At 35.6% G+C, this 20,571-nt stretch overlaps 1 long non-coding RNA gene across 1 annotated transcript; it reads left to right on the top strand.

Moving 5' to 3' along the window:
- The first annotated feature begins 15,965 nt into the window (after positions 1 to 15,965).
- Positions 15,966 to 16,752, top strand: LOC132633682 (uncharacterized). Its single transcript, XR_009579740.1, has 2 exons — positions 15,966 to 16,081; positions 16,467 to 16,752. It is a non-coding gene; the product is annotated as an uncharacterized LOC132633682 (long non-coding RNA).
- The last annotated feature ends 3,819 nt before the right edge of the window (positions 16,753 to 20,571 follow it).

Below are 20,571 nucleotides of genomic sequence, written 5' to 3'. Positions count from 1 at the left end.
TCTTTGTTTTTGCTTCAAAAGCTCCCAAGCTTTTACTTTTGTAATATGGCATCTTCAAGTTGCCTTTCTTAATGGAAACTTCTTACTTTATTAGCTTTTGCTTAGTTTATTACCTATATTGTGGGATTTTATTGTGATATTTTTCTTCATCATGAGCGGAGGTGCCTTCACCCAACTTCGAGGTTTATGTACGCCTCAAGCAGGCCTTTGACAACACTATTCTTGCTTCGGCCTTCGAGCATGATTTTTAGTATTGTCTGTGCAAGAGTGATGCTTGATTTATTATATAGGAATTAGTTCCTATGTGTAGTTCTAGTTTGATTTCTAACAATTTGCTACATTGATGACACTGTCTCAGATATAAAAGCTCTTCCGAACCATTTACGGAGGAAGTATGCCTTACTGCGTGATTTAGATAAAAGTCTGCAAGGTATTACTTATATTCCAAATTTTATATATTATTGGACTATTAAGGTTCTCTCATGCAAGTTAGTTGCTTTTTGACTTTCCATTGCTATGTGCTTCGTTAAGCATACTTTATGTATTTAAGTTATTCCTGTCTCCTGATCCGACCCGCTCATTTGCCAACACAAGCGTGCTTATTTTATTTTTTGAACCCCCTAAACTGAAATCCTGCCTCCGCCACTGATCATGGAAGGTAGTGTGATGTTATTAGTATGATGTTGTAGTATGTAGTTCATGAATTTGAAGGAGAAAGGGAGTGTGTTGTTATTGTTCTTATTGGAATTAGAAGGCATCGGGTGAAGTAGTATGTCGGTAGAATCATTTGAATGTTATGCAATGTGAATTGAATATGAATGAAATGTCATTAGATTGTGTGACAAAGGTTGCCAAGGTTACATTGTATCTTGGATTAAATTGTTGACATTGTTGGCATGATTGTTGGTAATATTGTCGATAGTTTGGCCGGGTTGAATTCCCGGATTATTGTTGATTAAAATTTGGCCGAGTCAGAACCTCGGGGATGGTATATTTACAGGGGAAATGCTGCCGAAATTTTGGCAGACAAAGTGTTACTTTAAGGAATCAACTTCTAAAGGCCCTAATTAAGTTTTGGTAAACATGACCAATTTGTAGATTTTGGCGGATTTGGAACGTGAATTTGGAGTATCAAAAGGAGCGGAAAAAGGTATGTAAGGCTTCACCCTTCTTTTATGGTATGTCTTAAACGTAATAAGTCGGATACGAGCCGCGGGGACAATTCTATTCTCCGGAACCCGCACCCAAATTTTTCCCTTTTTCGTTCAGTAGAATTGAACTAAAAATTGTGCGAAATGTTAGAAAAACTTCCTAAACATCTAAAACTTGTATAAAGAGGACCCGACTACCCTAAAACCCTCCCAAGTGACGTCATGAAATGTAATGAACGTAAATTTGGTACGCCGCCTCATTTGACCCGAGGTGGGCCCATGGTTCCCAGATTTTCCTTATTGTTCCGTTTGACCTATTTTGAAGTAGAATCCAAAGGAAACTTTTGATCCTTATGCCGCTTATCAAACGACAAGTAATGTAGCTATTCTAATGAGAATACTTCTATGATGATAATGATAATGATGAAGTAGGGAAGAGAATATGTCTATGGCAAGTATGACGAGAATGATTGTATGTCTAAAAGTCTTAAGTGAAGGATTCAATATGAACACAAGAATAATGGACTAGTTCTTGAGTCCAACCCTATTCCTTTGTCATGACTCTATTTTCTAAAGACTCTAAAGTACATGAAATAATGTTTTATAAGCTTTACGATCTTGTTCCATGTTTTCCCTTAATGCTATTTTTCATTGATAGTCTCGCCTCATGATATTAGTTCCTTCAAGGTGAGGCATAACGATCATGATTGTTTCATAATGTAATCGGAGGCTACCGACCTTACGTCACTCCGACGTGGACATGGTTTTCTTGGACTCTCGAGCGTGTTGTATGCATGTTATAAGTATATGTATATGATGTATGTAAATGTATATGATAAAAGAGCCAGAGCGCTATAGACGCTGATATATGTACATGATACACGTATATGTATATGATAAAAGAGCCAGAGCGCTATAGACGCTGATATATGTACATGATGCACGTCTACGTATACGATAAAAGAGCCAGAGCGCTATAGACGCTGATATATATACATGATGTATGCATATATATACGGGGAAGATGGGAATGAGGCCAGAGCGTTATATACGCATATCCACCTGATCAGTTGGCATTATATGACATGACATCGTCCCGGACGCGGGATGCCCGGACGCGGGATGTATATATTTATGGTTAAATGGATCGGCTGCCGACGCCTCGGCAATATGACATGTTCTATTTTTATATATATGAGCAAGAAATGTTTTTTTTTTAAAGGAAAGCTAAGCATGCATGGTATCCGCCCTCAGCGGCCCTCATATGTACAGGTTACGCTTTTATCCTATGACATGTTCTATGTTTCCATGCAGTTGTTGTTCATACGCATATTTCTTGCTAAGTTACTAATCTTGCCTTACATACTCAGTACATTGCTCGTACTGACCTCTCTTCTTCGGGGGCTGCGTTCATGCCGCGCAGGTACTCCCAGATGATTAGAAGACCTTACTGAAGATGTTCCAGCGGAGATGGCGAACTCCATTTGTCCCGGAGAATTGCCAAGTCCAAGTATATGCTATGATGTTTTGTTCTATGTTAGAGACTTTGCAGACAGAGCAATGGGTATTGGGTTGTCAGTCTGTAAGCGGCTCCAGCAGCCGATATGTTATTATGTTTCATGTCACGAGTCTTACATGATGTCAGAGTTTACTGATGAAAAGAAAAAAAAATATTGGAGAGCTTACTATGTATTTCTTTCTTTACTGATTCAAGAGTTTCTATATGTAATAAGAGTCAGCGGGTTCGCTCGGCTCCAGATATGGGGTCGGGTGCCCATCACACCCTAGTAAAGTCGGGGTGCGACAGTTAATGCATGTTTGGGGCAGTTTTATAGGAAGTTAAATATGCTTTGTGTTGTCTAATACTCTATTCCCTTCTATATCTTCTGCATTCTTTTTTTTTTTACTTTCCTCTGTGTGCTGTGGTGCTGTGTTTGTTTAATTCTGTTTATCATGTCCATTTTTAGATTAGTTCAGTTATGTGCGCAGTATTCAGATTTTTTTTTTGTTGTTGTTTAATTTAGTGATTGTGCTTAGTGTAGTTAATCTCATTACTTGTTTGGCATAGCATTTATGCCCTGACTAGCACACTGATCATGTTCAGTTAAGATCCAGTTTGTTTATCTTGTTTTAAGTGCAATGTTAATTTCCTATTTAGTCTAGTGGATACGTTAATGGTATATCCTTTCCCTCTGGTCAACTTATATATTTTCAGTAAACATATTCTTTTTTTTAGTCACGGGCTGCAATTGGTTTCATTTAATCTTGGTTGGTGTTTGAAGAGCTTGATTTGATATGTTTCTAAACGTTAAAATCTGTTTCAAGAGGCTGCTGCTTTGCCTAGATTTCCTTTAAGCTAACAATGCATGGCTGTTGGTTTGTAGATTTAGCTTGTGTGTGTGTTCAAAGCATAGGTCACCGTGTTCTCATTAAATTTGAACTTGCAGTTATCGTATAAGTTATTTGGGTCAGCATTGTCTAGCTCAAAGTTGGAAAATCTATTATAACTCTTTGATTGAAGTGTTGACCAGTGGCATAGTTGGTTGGTTGGAACCTCTCGTGTTCCACTGATATTCTTTTTTTGGCATAGTCGAATTTCTGTTGGAACCCACTGATATTCTAGTTTCTTTCTTTCTTTTTTTTCTTTTTTTCAACACATGAGACATACTTAAATATACACAACATATACATAATCCATTGGTTGTTTCAAATTTACATTATACATTGTTTAGCCTTATTTATTGATTGCATACTAATCCTTTTCTTTTCATTCTTTTGCATGACATCTCGCATACGAGTCCAAGCGACTCGTCATCTTCTCCCGCATTTTGGCGTTGGGCCAAAAGCCCAACACAACTCCTCTCAAGTCAGCCCTCATATAGTAGCGGCCAATCCGCAGCCAAACAAGGAAATAAAAATCTGGGCCTAAGGCCAATAAATGTGAACAACAACAGTCCTCAATGGGTTGAGCCCATTTCAAACATTTTACTCTCCTATTTTTTATTTGTGCATTTAATTTGTAATTACACGACTAACACTTTATTTGTTTTATCTGTTTAGATTAGGTGAGCCTTAGCGGAATTAGCGGGTTTTAGCAAAATGGGTAGGAAGAAACAATAATTAATTCCTTAGTTTCGTTTTCTTCTTCCATATTAATTTATTTATAGTGTCTATAATATTTATCTATATTAAAGCCATTGATCTTCAAGGACGAAGCCATAAGCACATATTTTGAATTAAGATCATGTTTTCATTCTTACTGTATTAGAAATTTCAAAACGTCACTAATACGCAAATATAAATTCAAGTACATTTTATGAATACATTTTCCAATCAAGCATATTTTAGCCCAAATAATGCTAAATAAGAGTGAAAAAAAATATAAAGAAATTCATGGCCTTTTCATCATATTTAAGAATATAAGTCTGGACATTTGTACACCACCATATTCATATAACATCATTTTTTATCTAAAGATCACATTTGTCAAATCATCTTTTAAAAGGCTATTATTCATAGGCAAATTACCCTATTTTCTACAAATCTTATTTTTTTGAATAACATTACTATATTTTTCATTTAAGGCCTTAGCAATATTTTTTAGTCTCATTTAACATTTAGAATCTTCTTTTATGCAAATTATTATGTTTTCTACAAGTATTATTTTAAACAACACTATTACACTTTTGTTTAAAGCCTTAACAACATTTATAAGTCGTGTTTTCAAAATAGCATTAGAAATACTCTTTTTATACAAATTATTATTTTTCTACAAGTCCTATTTCAAATAGCATTCTTACATGGCTATTCACCACTTTAGTCATATTTACAAAGTTATTTTCTTTCCTATAATACTATATTTACACTTAGCCTAACTAATCATAAGTCTGGTCGGTTAACCATTGTTAATGGGTCTTAAAGGATGCCTAATACCTTCTCTTTAGACTAGTTGAACCCTTACCTAGAATCTTAAGTTTCGCAGACTTTTTAAAACAGAGTTAACTTTAAAACAACTTTAATAAATTTTAGGTGTCCTAATTCACCATAAATAATTAGGTGGCGACTCCTTAAAATAAACAAAAAATAGGAATCACCAATATGTTGTACTTCTAATTTAACCCGGTTAAAATGGGGTATGAAAGATTGTTGAAGTGATGGCATGGGGATCGATTTGCTATATTTACCGGCAACTTGGAGACGTATATACATAAGAAGAGTTAGCATGTGGGCTTCGGTGGAAATTAATACTCAAACAATATGGGTATCACATATATATCTTTAGTAATACTATTAAATAGTGTGAGGCGTCTTAGGAAAAATCATTCGGGCTTGTTCAAAAGAGAACAAATTACACTATATTAATTAGGAGTGTGTTTGGGCTGGCTTAGCCCGATATTAGAGGCTATGATTCGAGAGGACGAGCATGCGTATTGCGGAATGATAACATGGGGATTAAATTACTACATTAACGAAAGCTTGGAGATGTGCACACGCAAGAAAAGAAATTAGCTACATTTGAGATTTGACAGCTATAAATATTCGCCGAATAATATGTGTGGCATACAATAAATTTCTAGACAATTTCATGAGGTGATGGGGCACGTGGAATTTAGATCACGAGGCTATGGTGATGAGCCCATGTGAGAGTTTCAAGGAAAATTTGTTGGACATGCGAACAAAATCACACACTGGTAATTGAAGCTATATATAATGTATAAGGATACTCTTAAATGGGGTGAAACCTTTTACCCTCTGTTTGGATGGTTGTTTCCCGTGGTTCATTAATGTACAATATGGTATGGTACAGTATGGTGTTGTATTGTATTGTACTATATTAATAAACACAATGTTTGGATAAACTGTATCGTTTATTGTGGTTTAATAACATTTGTATTGTTTGATTTGACTGTATGATACTGTATAATAACTTATAAGTTTACTAAAATACCCTTAACTTTTAATTAGAAATTAATTTATATATATTGATAAAACTCAGATAAAGAATAAAATAGGAATTTTAAAAAGTAAGTAGGTAGTGATTGGGGTGATGGACGGGCGGGAGGTGTGAGGTAGGTGGTTGTGGGATGAGAGTGGGGGTAGTGGGTGATTGGGTTGGGATGAGTTGTTGTGGGGGTGGGATTGGGTGGTGGTGAGGGGTAGTGGGTGGTCGAGGGGTGAGTGGTGTGAGGTAGGTGGTGGAGGGTGGTGGTGGTGTGAGGTGGTGGTGTGGGATGAGGGTGGGGGTGAGTTGTTGTGGGGTGGGGTTGGGGTTGGGCGGTGGTGAGGGGTAGTGGGTAGTGGTTGGGGTGGTGGGGTGGGTAGCAGAGGAGTGGGGTAGTTTGGGGTGGGGTGGATTAAAGTTAGTAGATATTGTTAAAACTTAGTAGCATAATAAATAAATTACAATAAATCAGGAATAAGGCCCAACCAACCCCTCTCCGTAATGATGGAACCATTTACAACCTTATCACTGTTCCATTGTAGTGACCAGAGAAAATTACTACCCCACAAAATGTAGATCTACGCAGAGTATAAGCTAGCGCCCATTATGTGCTTTACTTTGAAACATGAAAACGAAACAATTAATGTTTTTTTTTTAAAAAAAAAAGGAGGATAGATCTGTGTGTTAGTGTAATGTATCCCTGTAGTACAAAGTGGCTTTCAACAATTCTTGGTATCTGAACTCAAAGGTTAATCAATGAAGAAAATGAGAATAATAGAAATATGCACAGTTTGTATTCATCCATTTCTGATTTTCTCTGCTGAAACCATATAAAACAATCTCTCTGTTTTGATTATGAAGTAAAGAAAAACAGAAAGATCTTCCTCATAACCCTCAAGTAGAAAAAGAAAAGGAACCAAGAAAATTTGATCAAGAAAATGACTAATCTAACATTAATTCAACTCTAGAATACTCAAATCGTTTTTAGGGAAACTGAAATCAGAGTCCTCGAAATCCTCTTCTTCAAATATAGTCTCAAGTTGAGGAGAAACTGAAATCTTATTGGGTGCTATTAGAACTGCTGGAATAGCAACTTCCATCCAACATTTTTGGTTCCCATTAAACTTTGCCATTTGAACTCGTAAATGAATGTTTTAACTCTTCAAATAATGCACCCTTTAATATTCCAAGAACAATTGCAAGAATGACTATGCTTGGTAGTACTCCTCACTCTTTGAATCTTGACTAATTTTGAGTGTATTTGTTGTAGTGTTTGAGAAAAGAGTGTGAGGGACTATAGTATTTAAAGGTGAGGTGTAAGTGATGAAGAATTAATAATTGGTGGGTGTAGTGTCAGTAGAAAGACAGTGGAAACATTACACGAATCTAAATTTGTCGTTTTCGATGTTGTCGAATTTAGGGGGTAAAGACGTGCAACATGTGCGAATTGCTCACACGCTTAGCTGATTTTTGTTTGGAAATAATTCTACATTTGTCATTATAATTTGTAAAAGGTCTAATTTTGTTTTTGTGGTTTGCCAAAGGTATAATTTTACTTTTGTGATTTGAGAAAGGTTTAACTTTACTCTCGGCAAAATAGATTACACAAAGAAGCAACTCATTTTTACTGCATATTTCTTCTTTCATTTTAACGACGCGATCTCTAGTCATTCCACCTCTTATAGAAATGTAAGGTAAGCCTGCGTATAATAGATCCTTGTGATTTGACTTTTTCCCAAATTTCGCGCATAGCGAGAACTTAGTGTACTGGATTGCTTTATATTTTAAATCACTCGTCATTCCACCATCAATCAAGGTACCCCAATTCCACTATTCCTTGACCAATTTGATTTGTCTTCACAGCTCACTACTTTATTTTCACCACCTCCAACCTGTCGTTAACAATTAATAATGGCCCTATCTTCTCATATATGCCTTTCTAGAACTCATCTAATAATGTGCGCAATACAAAGATCCCTCCACAACAAATTATAAATTCTATTACCACTAATCTTTGCATGATAGTTTTTTCCGGAGAAAATTATTGTCTCTCATCTTTAAAATCACTCCAGAAATTCAAGACCACATATTTTACATTTTTTTTTTTGGGTTATAATAGTGCCGGATACTTTTTTGGATGATTGAGAGATTGTACCTAATTTCCAAGTAAAGACTTGCAACATGTGGGAAATGCGGACAAATCTAATTAGATTTTTGTTTTGTACTTCTCAAAAGCCCAGTATTCGTAAGATCTAGAGTTATATACTACATATTTCGATTTTTTATTGGAAAATTTATTTGGGATAGAGAACATGAAAGTGATATTTACATTTAGTAACTATATATTACTTAAATTACATCTAGTATCTAAATATTGTATTTTAATTACACAAGTTAACTAATAACTCTCTCCTCCTCTCTGCTCTCTAACTTCTCTATGCTCTCTTCCCTCACTTTCTCACTCTTCTCTCTTGCCCATCTCCTCTTTTCCACCCTTCTCAAATCGGCTCTCTCTGAGACCAGTGTCGTTTTCTATGCTTTCCTTTCTTCCCTTCCAAACAAATTCATAAGCTGCAATCTAGGTCCACTCCATATGTTTTCCTAGGGTATCCTTCGAATCATCGAGGGTACAAATGCTATGATTTATCGAGCCGAAAAATAATCATAGCCCGATGTCATATCCCATTTTAACCGGGTTGAAATTAGAGTACAACATGTTGGTGATTCCTATTTTTTTTTATTTTAAGGAGTCGCCACCTAATTGATTTAAGGTGAATTAGGGCACCTAATTATTAACTAAGGTAAAGCTATCTAAATTTCCATTAATAGTCTGCTTAATCAGTATGATTCTAGGTAAGAGTTCTATATTATCCTAAAGGGAAGGGGTTAGGCATCCTTTAGAATCCGTTAACTACGGTTATCCGACCAAACTTAGGTTAATTAATCAATGTTGAATATAGTATATAATTTTAAGGAAAATAGCTTGTACAAATAAGACTTGTAGAAAAGTCAACAATTTGTGCAAAAGAAGATTTTAAATGCCATTTATAATAAGACTTATAAAAGCCTTCAAATAGTAATGCTATTTTAAAAAAATGAGACTAGTAATTCGCATAAGAGGAGATTTTAGAATGCTATTTGAAATAAAAGTTTATAAATATTGCTAAGGCTTTTAAATAAAATGCTAATAAAACTTATAAAAAAATATATAATAATTTGTATAAAAGGAGACTTCAAATGCCATAAAGTTTATAAATATCGCTAAGGCTTTAAATAAAAGTGCTATTTAGAATGAAATTTGTAGAAAATATGAAAATTTGCATAAAAGGAGATTTCAAATGTCATTTTAAATAAAACTTCTAAATATTGATATTATTTTAAATACTAATGTTATTTTTAAATAAAACTTGAAAAGATAGTTGGCATATGAGTAGATGAAAATGCGGGTTTGTACAACGTTTTTGTAAAATACTTGAAATAATTCAAATGGTGAAATATTAATTGATTTTTTAGGAGTATAAACTGAATACAAAAATAGCTAATGAAGGTTTTCTTTATCCTTTCCATTATTTCCCATTAACTGTGCTTAGCTAAAAATATGTGTTATTGATTCAAACTTAAAGAGTTGTTTATAAAATATACTTAAGTTCATATTTGCGTGTTGATGATATTTTGAAATGTCTATGATAGTAAAATATGATTCCCTTTACTTAAAATATATAGTCATGCCATTTTGCAAATCCATTATTCCAATAAAAATAAATACTATATATGCTATAAATATAAAAAGAAACTTATGGGACTAATGGTGAATTTCTCTCTTAAATTAACTACCCATTACGCTAAAGCTAACCCACTAATTTTACTAGAATTCATCTAAGTTAGGGAACAAAACGAAGTAATGGGTTAGTCAAATAATACAAGTTAAATGCACAAAACAAAATAGAGGCTGAAATAAAATTAAATGGGTTCAGCCCATTTTCAAGACTGTTGCGGATTTGATTGCTATTGGGCTTCGGCCCAGTAACACTCTTATATATTGCTGCTGTTGTCATGCCTATTGGGCTTTGGCCCAAAATTTATGTTTTCCATTTTTTGTTGTGGACAGAGGGCTAGACGGAGAGCGGAGTCATGTTAGGCTTTTAGCCCAACGCCAAATGCGGAGAAAAACGAGTCCTCGGACTCGTATGCGATGGTCATGCATAAAATGAAAAGACAAGGAATTAGTATATAATAAAGGACTAAGACATAAATAAAGAAACTAAGTACGCAAATTGAATTAGCACATAGCACAACAATAGGATAATTAGAGAAAATGTTCAAACCCAAATAAGACAATGATAAAGAAATAACTGAAGCCCATGTGGTTTATTTCATATTGCTGAATAATTTAGGCCTAGATACCAAACAAAACAGTCGAATATAAAATAAAAATAAGATAAAAATAGGGGCAGGCCTAATTAAATGACAACAGTCACGAGAATGAGGCAGGCCCAAAAACACATCAGAAATACAAAAGAAAACAGTGAAGTAGGCCAGAACAGTAGGGCAGTTCCAGTTTCCCAGAATGAATGGCTTACGTATATGTTACGTATATTCGAATATATTTCGCGTATACACATTCATATACATACCTCAACGAGACATGCTTTGCAAAATATGCAAGATTCTAACAGAGGTGTGTACTGATACTGGAGTATACGCAAGACTTTACTAACACTTATTTTACTAAGGTAGGCGCATATAATCTCCTATATCCTAGAGGGTACTCTAGTATCCACAATTACACAGCTAACACATAACGAATCTTATCTTACAAAACTAACGATGTGTAACAGAAACACAGCAACTCTCCTCAAATACAATAGTTCAAATGTAATGGTCTGTTTCTTTTCTGCAAAATTCCAAAAAAATGTCATAGCAGCTGTTCAGGAAACAGCTTTAAGACAGCAGTGTCTAAGCAAAAAATGAAGCAGCAATAGGCTAAACAAAGCAACAGCTACAGCCTCAAGACTTACCAAACAATGCACTAGCAAGGTCCTCAACTTGCAGCTCAAAGGCAGTAGCAACTTCTTCGAGTGCAGCGAAATGGGTATGGGGCCTTCGATACTCACTCGAACACTACCAAATCCGAGCTTGCGAGGCTCGGATTCACAGCAATACCAAGGCAAACGAAGATAAAAAAATAGTATTTCGGCTCGATAATAAAACAAGATTACAGCGGCTAACAGATCTAGTATTTCAAGGGATTTTATGGCGGACCACTTTTGTAAGGGAATTCTTCCAATTTCCGAACCCCCTTTAACCGATTCAAGATAGGATTATTTATATGGTGGATTGGGGTTTTCGTTTGAGAGGAAGAGAGAGAGGAGCAGGGGACAAGAGGGAATGGGGGTGTGCGGTGAAAACGTGGGGAACAGGGAGGAGTGGATGTGGCAGAGGCGTGGGGAACATGAAGGATGGGGCGAGTGAGGGAGAGACGAGAGAGAGAAGGAACATGGGGGGTGGCGCGGCTGATGAAGGAGATGAAAGGGAAACCCTTTTAGGGTTTCCCTTATTTTGAAATGGATGGGCCGGGTCAAAAGGCTTAATGGACTGGGATATTCAAATAAACGATAGGCTGATCTGAAATATTAGGCTGTTGATTGTAAATGGACTGAATTAATTTGGGCTGGTTTGAAAACAACTGTCTGGGCTTAGACTTGGACTGATAATTTGGCTGATGAAAGAACCAATTTGGGTTTCTAATTGCAAATAAAAAGACCTATTTTAATTAATCGTATACTAAGTGTGCTAAAATATTACCTAATATAAAATATGTAATTATTAATACTTAGATAAGAAATAAAATTATTTAACATTGTAAATAGCCGTGCAATAAGATTTTGAAAATAAACAGTAAATAAATGCTATTATTAAATTACACGAAGATAAATGCGATGCATGTGCATAATTTAGTAAAAATGCTGAAATGATAAAAAAATGCGAATAATAATAATAATAATAATAATAATAATAATAATAATAATAATAATAATAGTGGTAGTAGTAACGGCAATAAAATAAAGGATAATAATGGTAGTGACTATGACAAGATAATGAAAGAATAATGAATTGCCGGTATTAATAAAAGCTAATAATTATAGTGAAATATAAATAATTATTTCTTAAATTGCCAAAAATAACTAAGAAATGTAAATAAATATTATGGGAAGGCGGGACAAAAGCGGGTGTCAACACCCGGCATGTGTGGTTTGATAAAAACTCTTTTCCATTTTCAAAAATAAATAATCCAACTCCTACCTCATATGAGTTTTTGGGTGATGATAATTCCTCATTAAGAATGCATTTGTTGCATGGTCAGGCCAATGCTCCACAAATGCAGCCATTACGGCCCGCTCCCCCTCCTGCAGCCCATCACCCGAACCCACCCATTTCCTCTCCTCTCTTGTCGCCTGTCCAGCAGGCCGATTCCACCACCCTAGCTACCCAACAGCTTCTTCCCTCTCCTGGTGCGGCCCCACTCTCTCCTGCCAGCAGTCCCGTCCCTGCCAGCCCCATCTCACCTACATTGCCACCAGTTCCTCGCATAACTACACGTAGTCAACATGGGATATTTAAGCCGAATTTGAAATACAAAATCAAGCTTTAAGTGCCACCACCACCTCCATCTCTCCTATTCCCCGGAATCCAGTTGGTGCACTTAATGACCCGAATTAGAAAAATGCTATGCAAGATGAATATATTGCTCTTATTGATAGTAAGACTTGGGAGTTAGTCCCTCGCCCTTCAAATGCTAATATTATTCGGTCTTTGTGGATTTTTCGGCATAAAAGGAAATCTGATGGTTCTTTTGAGAGGCATAAAGCCCTTCTTGTAGATGATGGCAGGTCTCAGCGGGAAGGTGTTGATTGTGACGAGACTTTCAGTCCGGTTGTCAAACCGGCAACTATCTGTGTGGTTCTTACTATTGCTTTATCTCACTCTTGGCCCATTCACCAACTTGATGTAAATAATGCTTTCTTACGTGGCAACTTGAATGAGACCGTCTATATGTATCAGCCTTTGGAATTCCGGGACCCGGCTCGTCCTGATCATGTTTGTATCTTGCGTAAGTCTCTTTATGGCTTGAAACAGGCACCACGGGCATGGTATCAACGTTTTGCTGAATATGTGGCAACCATTGGTTTCTCGCATAACACATCTGACAACTCTCTCTTCACTTACTGTTGTGGAAAAGATATTGCTTACATTTTTTTATATGTGGATGATATTATTCTAACTTCATCTTCAGATTCTCTCAGACTCGGTATTATGTCCAAGTTAGCTACGGAATTTGCAATGAAAGATTTGGGTCCGTTGAGCTATTTTTTGGGGATTGCCGTCTCCCGGGACAAAAATAGCCTATTCATGTCTCAGAGTTCTTATGCAGAGGATATTCTTGACAGGGCAAGCATGTCACAATGTAAGCCTTGCCCCACACCAGTTGATACAAAGGGAAAACTTAGCGCTACTTCGAGCGCCCCATATGAAGATCCTACGAAGTATCGTCGTCTGGCAGGTGCCTTGCAATACTTGACATTTACTCGGCCAGACATATCGTACGCAGTACAACAGGTTTGCTTATTTATGCATGATCCCAAAGTCGAGCATATGGAAGCATTAAAATGCATTTTGCGTTATATTCGAGGTACGGTTGAATTTGGTACACATTTATACAAAACCTTTCTACAGTCACTACTATCATATACAAATGTTGATTGGGGAGGATGTCCAGACACTCGACGATCCACATCGGGTTATTGTGTATATTTTGGGGACAACTTGATTTCTTAGTCTTCAAAGCGCCAACCTACTCTATCTAAGTTTAGTGCTGAATCTGAGTATAGAGGGGTTGCTAATGTTGTCTCTGAATCTTGTTAGATTCGTAATCTGTTGCTTGAACTCAATTGTCCTATTCATAAAACAACTTTGGTCTATTGTGACAATATGAGTGCCATTTATTTATCTGGAAATCCGGTACAACATCAACGTACCAAGCATAATGAAATGGACATTCATTTTGTTCGCGAAAAGGTTGGACATGGAGAGGTTCGTTCCGTCCCGTTATCAGATTGCCAACATTTTCACCAAGGTCTTCCGCGTGTACTATTTGATGATTTTCGGGACAGTTTAACTGTTCGTAAACTTACCGCTTCGACTGCGGGGGTGTGTTAGATTATGTAAATATTTAGTCAAAAATATTTTGTAATCTTCTATTTTAGGATAGCATACGTTAGAATCAATTAGTCAAATTAGTTCCTAATTTGTAGCCTACAAATATGTTGTACAGGATGTATATTAACCTATGGAATGAATGAGAATAATCACGGCAAATATTCTCTTACACAAACTTTAGAAAGATGTCTTGGCCTGTGAGGATCACCCTACGAGCTACAGTGCGCAATTAAATTTAAACAGTATTGTCTAATAATGGTGTTTAAAGTATATACAAAAAGGATAAGTTACATTTCTTACTTCGCAACTTGGTTTAGTAATTACCTTCAAAATCAACCAAATCTATCTTATCCTTACGACATGATTATTGGTATAAAGTAAAAAAAAAAAATCAACTATGGACTAATGTAAGGATCAGTAGTTTTTTGCGTACGTTTTATGATAGATCATAATCAAAGACTTTCATTTTATGGCAATTCACTTGTCATTCACACTAATTAAGCTCGAAATGTATTTAAGCATTCTGAAGTTTGAACCCTACATGTGAAATTACCTGGGTATGTTGTTAAAACTTCACTTTGAAATTATTAAAAAACGCAAGAAATAAGGATATCATTTTATATATTCGAGACATCTAATGGCGGAGCCACCTTTATTCGAGGTGAGTTAATCGACAGCCTTTTATCAAAAATTTATATTCACTTAAATAGGCAATCTTTTTTATGCATCTATATTATATTTTGATTTAAAACTGTCTCTACTTGCTACATTACCACTAATGGGTGGAATATGATGAGTTTATGGAAAAGGATTTTAAATTTACCATCCCAACAAGGCAACAACTAGGACAATTCGCAAGAATACCCTTATTTTGGGGTGCTCTTTAATTTTTGTCCCTCAAATTAGTGGTCTTTAATTTTTATCCTTCGCCTAACGAAATCTTAATTGGTGATGTACTTGAGTTGTTGCCTCTTGTTCAGTACTTATTTAAAAACTTGACACACTTGTGGATTAGAACCTTGCACCTAGGCTTATGATATGAGGATATCGAGATTTATTGCGATTATTATATTGAAGCTTTTACTTGAAGTATGCTTCGTGACTATACTCGACTTCTTGCCTAATTTTCTACTTGTTAACTTCTTTCCATTTATATGTGTTATCTTATCGTTTTCGGCGCTGTGCTCATAATACTCTTGTTGCACTCCTTATGGTGTGTACAGATTGATCCATATTCTTGTTTGAGTTTTGTTGAAAATACAACTTAGTTTGTAACATACCTGAACCACTTGGGTCTCAATCCAACCCCCCCCCCCCCCCCCCCTCAAACCCGCCCGTCCCCATCATATGATAAAATAACTAATACAAAGTATTAGAGCATATTTTAAGGCAAAAATGCTCAAAAAGAGGGGTTGGGTTGTTATACATTTGTGTGTCTATAATCAATTTCTTGCTATAATTTTATTTCCATATGAGAGCTAATATCCATCAAGTCATTTTAGATTTCCATAATTCATTTTATATCCCTGACTTAGTTTAAAACATGTAAAATTTTGGTAACTTGTTTTTTATTTTAGTGATCTTGGGAACTTAGTCATTTCATTAACATTTTAATCAATTAGCTACCATAGTTCTACCTTATTTGGTCCTATATATAGTGCAGAACACTTTAATCCTACCATCAAAAGCCATATTGATATAATTTCATTAGGTATCATGAAGAATTTCTCAAGCATATTTGTCTTTCTATTTGCCCTTTTCATTGCTCTCAGTAAGTTTCTTTCTAATGCATCTAATCTTTCAAATGGAATTCTTATGGTTACATTCGATACAACAATTTTTTTGTCATTTTTAAAACAATCAGAAAATAAAAAGTTTACAACCCGTTAATAACTGAAGTGGAGAAACTTTTAAATTCAAAGTTATATGGCAACTTTTTATTAAGCTGGATCATGATATTATCATATAGATTATAAAGAAAAAATAAATTATTAGTATAGAAAATTAAATGACCCGATGTGCTCTAATGTTATAAAGTGGTTGCTTGTTTATGCAAAATCCACCTAATGACTTCATTGTCATCGAATAATTGCTCAATTTTCTTTCTCATAATTTTTTTTGTTTTTCCGTTTTCTTCTCTGTCCAACCAAATTAAGGCACTGAGATGAGAGGATTACATCTTGAAGCAAAAGAATGTCAATTTCCACTTCCAGGAGCTACCAAACCTTGTGATCCAACAAAATGCAACACTGATTGTTTTGACAAGTACCAGGGAAAGCCTAATCCTCCTGGTGTTTCAGGACAACTTCTTGGAGGAACTTGTTTTGGCGATGATTGTAATTGTACTTTTTTGTGTTAAATGTACTGCCCCTGATCTCTGTTCAAGAATTAAGTTACTAAATACATCTTAATGGAATAAACTGATATAAATCTTCTTTGTTATTGCTGATTTGTCATGTTTTCATTATTTTGAAGTAGATAATTAAGTATATATGGACATTTTTAATCTAAAATGAAATTATCTATAATTTTAACTTTTTATTTTTAAGTTTCTATTTTTTTTTCTTAAGGGTCTATACTTATCCGTTTTTGTTTAACCTATTTTCGATCCACCCATATCCGACATACATTTGCCACTTGTAGTTATGTACAAGACAATCATAAAAATATATAAATAAAGACAAAGGGGTAAAAGAGAGTAATCTGACACAATCAATATACATTACGTCAATTAGCATTTAATTTTCTTTTTGAAATAATTTAAAATATAATTTACATACTGGGATAACTCATGAGGAAATATTTACAGTGAATATCTTTATTATTTTGAGTAAAAGCATACATTAGAGTTTTTTTATACCTAAAAAATATTTAAATTTGATTTTCAAAACACTGCTTATTTTGAAAAGCATGAGCGAGAGAATATTTACAATTAAAGAATATCGATATTTTTAGTTTCTCAAAATGTTAAAAAGGTGGGTTAATTTGGGCGGGTTGGATTATGACCCTTCATTTAGCCCATCTTGACCCAGTCCATCTTAGCCTAAATAATCTTTGGGCAAGGTTGGGCTTTGGCCCATCTATAGGTTCAGCCCATTTGACTTACCCAACTTTAACCCAAATGGCCCATTTGCCACCCTTAGGCTTAAGTGGGCTACGAAGCCACAAACCCATGTCATATTCCTTTTGGCTCAATGTAATCTCTTTCATAGGAATTTCTGTTGACACACAAAACCTTTTGACCCCTATAGTTTCTGTTCAAAAAGTCGCCTTCCGACCAGATATATTATTAGCTAATATTTGATATATGAATCATCGACTCACATGATATTTGTTTAGATTTTTAAGGGGAAAAACCTATTATATGAGGTCGCTTACTAGATAAGAAGGTATGAAGGTCAAGGATTGGGGTTGAAGGGTAATAACTAGTCAAATGTTGTAGGACATTTTGTGGGAGAGACCGTGGCTAGTCATATTTCACACAAATGCTAGTATGAACTATGACGCTGGATCTCACAGATTTTGCAGTGCAAATTTTAGCACACTGGTTCAGAGTACTAAACAGCTTTTTTTCATTACCCAAATTTCATTATTTTTTGTTGATCTCTTTGTTGTTTCAGTTTTTTTTTCATATTCCACTATTGCCCTCATGAAAATATTAAAAAAAGAGTGGTTTCATTATTTTGCAAGAAAATAAAGAGGTTAGGAGGCAAATCATAAAAAATAATAGAACAGGGTGCAAATCATAAAAGAGGACATACGTTTGGCGTGCAAAACGCAACGGACTCATTATTTATGACTTGTTGGTATAATTTGGAAAAAGACTCGAAGGGCTCGGGTATATTTCAAATCTATCTTGGAATTTGAGATTACTATTGGTGCACAATTCTGATGCCTCCTGCGATAGCTGGAGCTCTCTATCGTGGAGAATGGTAGGTCAAGAAGCATTACAAACGCGACATAAGGTGGTTTATATCTTTCCACGATTGCAAGGATCCAAAGGTACTACAAACTCTATGAGGTGTTTCGATAGAGATCGTGTCTTGTACAAAACACTAAATCATGAACTTGATAGACTCATGGGGTTATGGCTAAGTCGGATCTGAATTTTGTTTCAAGGTTTTACCATGTTGACTTTGATTTTAACCAAATTTTAAATCATGAAATTAATTTCAATGACTATGTGTAACACGGTGGAGCATTCTTTTGCATTGATTGGAGCTGTTAGATGGATATTGGAAGCAAAAAAGATGATTTGTAAGAATAGCTTAGCTTGGGCCGAGGAATTTTAGGGAAAATGGTATGGGCTATCACACCTTTTTAAAATATGTCGTTGAGCTTGCTTAGCTCAACAACTGGTATTAACGTATGTTTTTTTTGCACGGATTACCCTTCAATGGCACTGGTCTTTAATATTTGTCCTTCACCTAAAGCTCATGGGTTCCGGGTTCGAACCCTCGCTCAGTCAAAAATTAAAAAAAAATAAAAAATCACAAGGCAGAATTTTTGATTTGCAAGCTAAAGTTAACTCTGCCTTAAAGAGAGAGTTTGCTACCTTAAGGCAGAGTTTTGCAGGCAAATTCTGCTCTACGAATTCAAACTTTGCCTTGTGTTTTTTTTTAATATTTGACTGAGCGGAGGTTCGAAACTGGAACTCGTGAATTCTTAGGCGAAGAGCAAATATTAAAGACCAGCAATTTAAGGAGCAAAAATTAAAGACCACCCTTGGATAAGGGTAATCGTGCAAATTGGCCATTAAAGTACGGGGCGATGAGTATGGATATGGGGAGTGATTTCATGGGACTTGGTTTACTACCTTGGTAGCTTGGAGACGCACACACATAAGAAGGAGCTAGCAAAAAATGAATCTTCACATACCCAAACAATGTCGGTAGCACAAAGTGTATCTTCACCTAAGTCCACGAGGTGATGAACCATGTGAAACATAGCTCGAGGGGCTTGGTATTTGGCCACGTGGAACATAGTTCGAGGTAGAGATTTTGGTTATGCGGACAAAATCCCATATTGATAGCTAAAGCTATATGTAAATAAGGTGTAGGGATATTCTTAAATAATGTGAGACCTTTTAGGGAACAATATGTAGGTTGTCCCAAAAATATTATCACACCATGTTAACAATGTGTTGGGATGACTTAACTCAAACTAGTATCAAAGCCTATGATTCATAGAGGATCATGAGTGTGGATTGTTGAAGTGATGGCATGGGGATCGATTTGCTATATTTATCGGCAGCTTGGAGACGTATATACACAAGAAGAGTCAGCATGTGGGCTTCGGTGGAAATTAATACTCAAACTAGATGGGTATCACATATTTATCTTTAGTAATACTATTAAATAGTGTGAGGCTTCTTAGGAAAAATCATTCGGGCTTGTTCAAAAGAGAACAAATTACACTATATTAATTAGGAGTGTGTTTGGGCTGGCTTAGTCTGATATTAGAGGCTATGATTCGAGAGGACGAGCATGCGTATTGCGGAATGATAGCATGGGGATTAAATTACTACATTAACGAAAGCTTGGAGATGCGCACACACAAGAAAAGAAATTAGCTACATTTGAGATTTGACAGCTATAAATATTCGTCGGATAATATGTGTGGCATATAATAAATTTCTAGACAATTTCATGAGGTGATAGGGCACGTGGAATTTAGATCACGAGGCTATGGTGATGAGCCCATGTGAGAGTTTCAGGGAAAATTTGTTGGACATGCGAACAAAATCACACACTGATAATTGAAGCTATATATAATGTATAAGGATACTCTTAAATGGGGTGAAACCTTTTACCCTCTATTTGGATGGTTGTTTCCCGTGGTTCATTAATGTACAATATGGTACGGTACAGTATGGTGTTGTATTGTATTGTATTAATAAACACAATGTTTGGATAGACTGTATCGTTTATTGTGGTTTAATAACATTTATATTATTTGGTTTGACTGTATGATACTGTATAATGACTTATAAGTTTACTAAAATACCCTTAACTCGTAATTAGAAATTAATTTATATATATTGATAAAACTCAGGTAAAGAATAAAATAGGAACTTTAAAAAGTAAGTAGGTAGTGATTGGAGGTGGTAGACGGGCGGGAGGTGTGAGGTGGGTGATTGTGGGATGAGAGTGGGGGTAGTGGGTGGTAGGGTTGGGATGAGTGGTTGTGAGGGTAGGGTTGGGTAGTGGTGAGGGGTAGTGGAGGGGTGGGTGGTGTGAGGTAGGTGGTGTGAGGTAGGTG

The sequence above is a fragment of the Lycium barbarum genome, chromosome 3 (assembly GCF_019175385.1).
Source record: "Lycium barbarum isolate Lr01 chromosome 3, ASM1917538v2, whole genome shotgun sequence".
Lineage (NCBI taxonomy): Eukaryota > Viridiplantae > Streptophyta > Magnoliopsida > Solanales > Solanaceae > Lycium > Lycium barbarum.
This window is presented reverse-complemented; position numbering and strand designations above follow the sequence as displayed.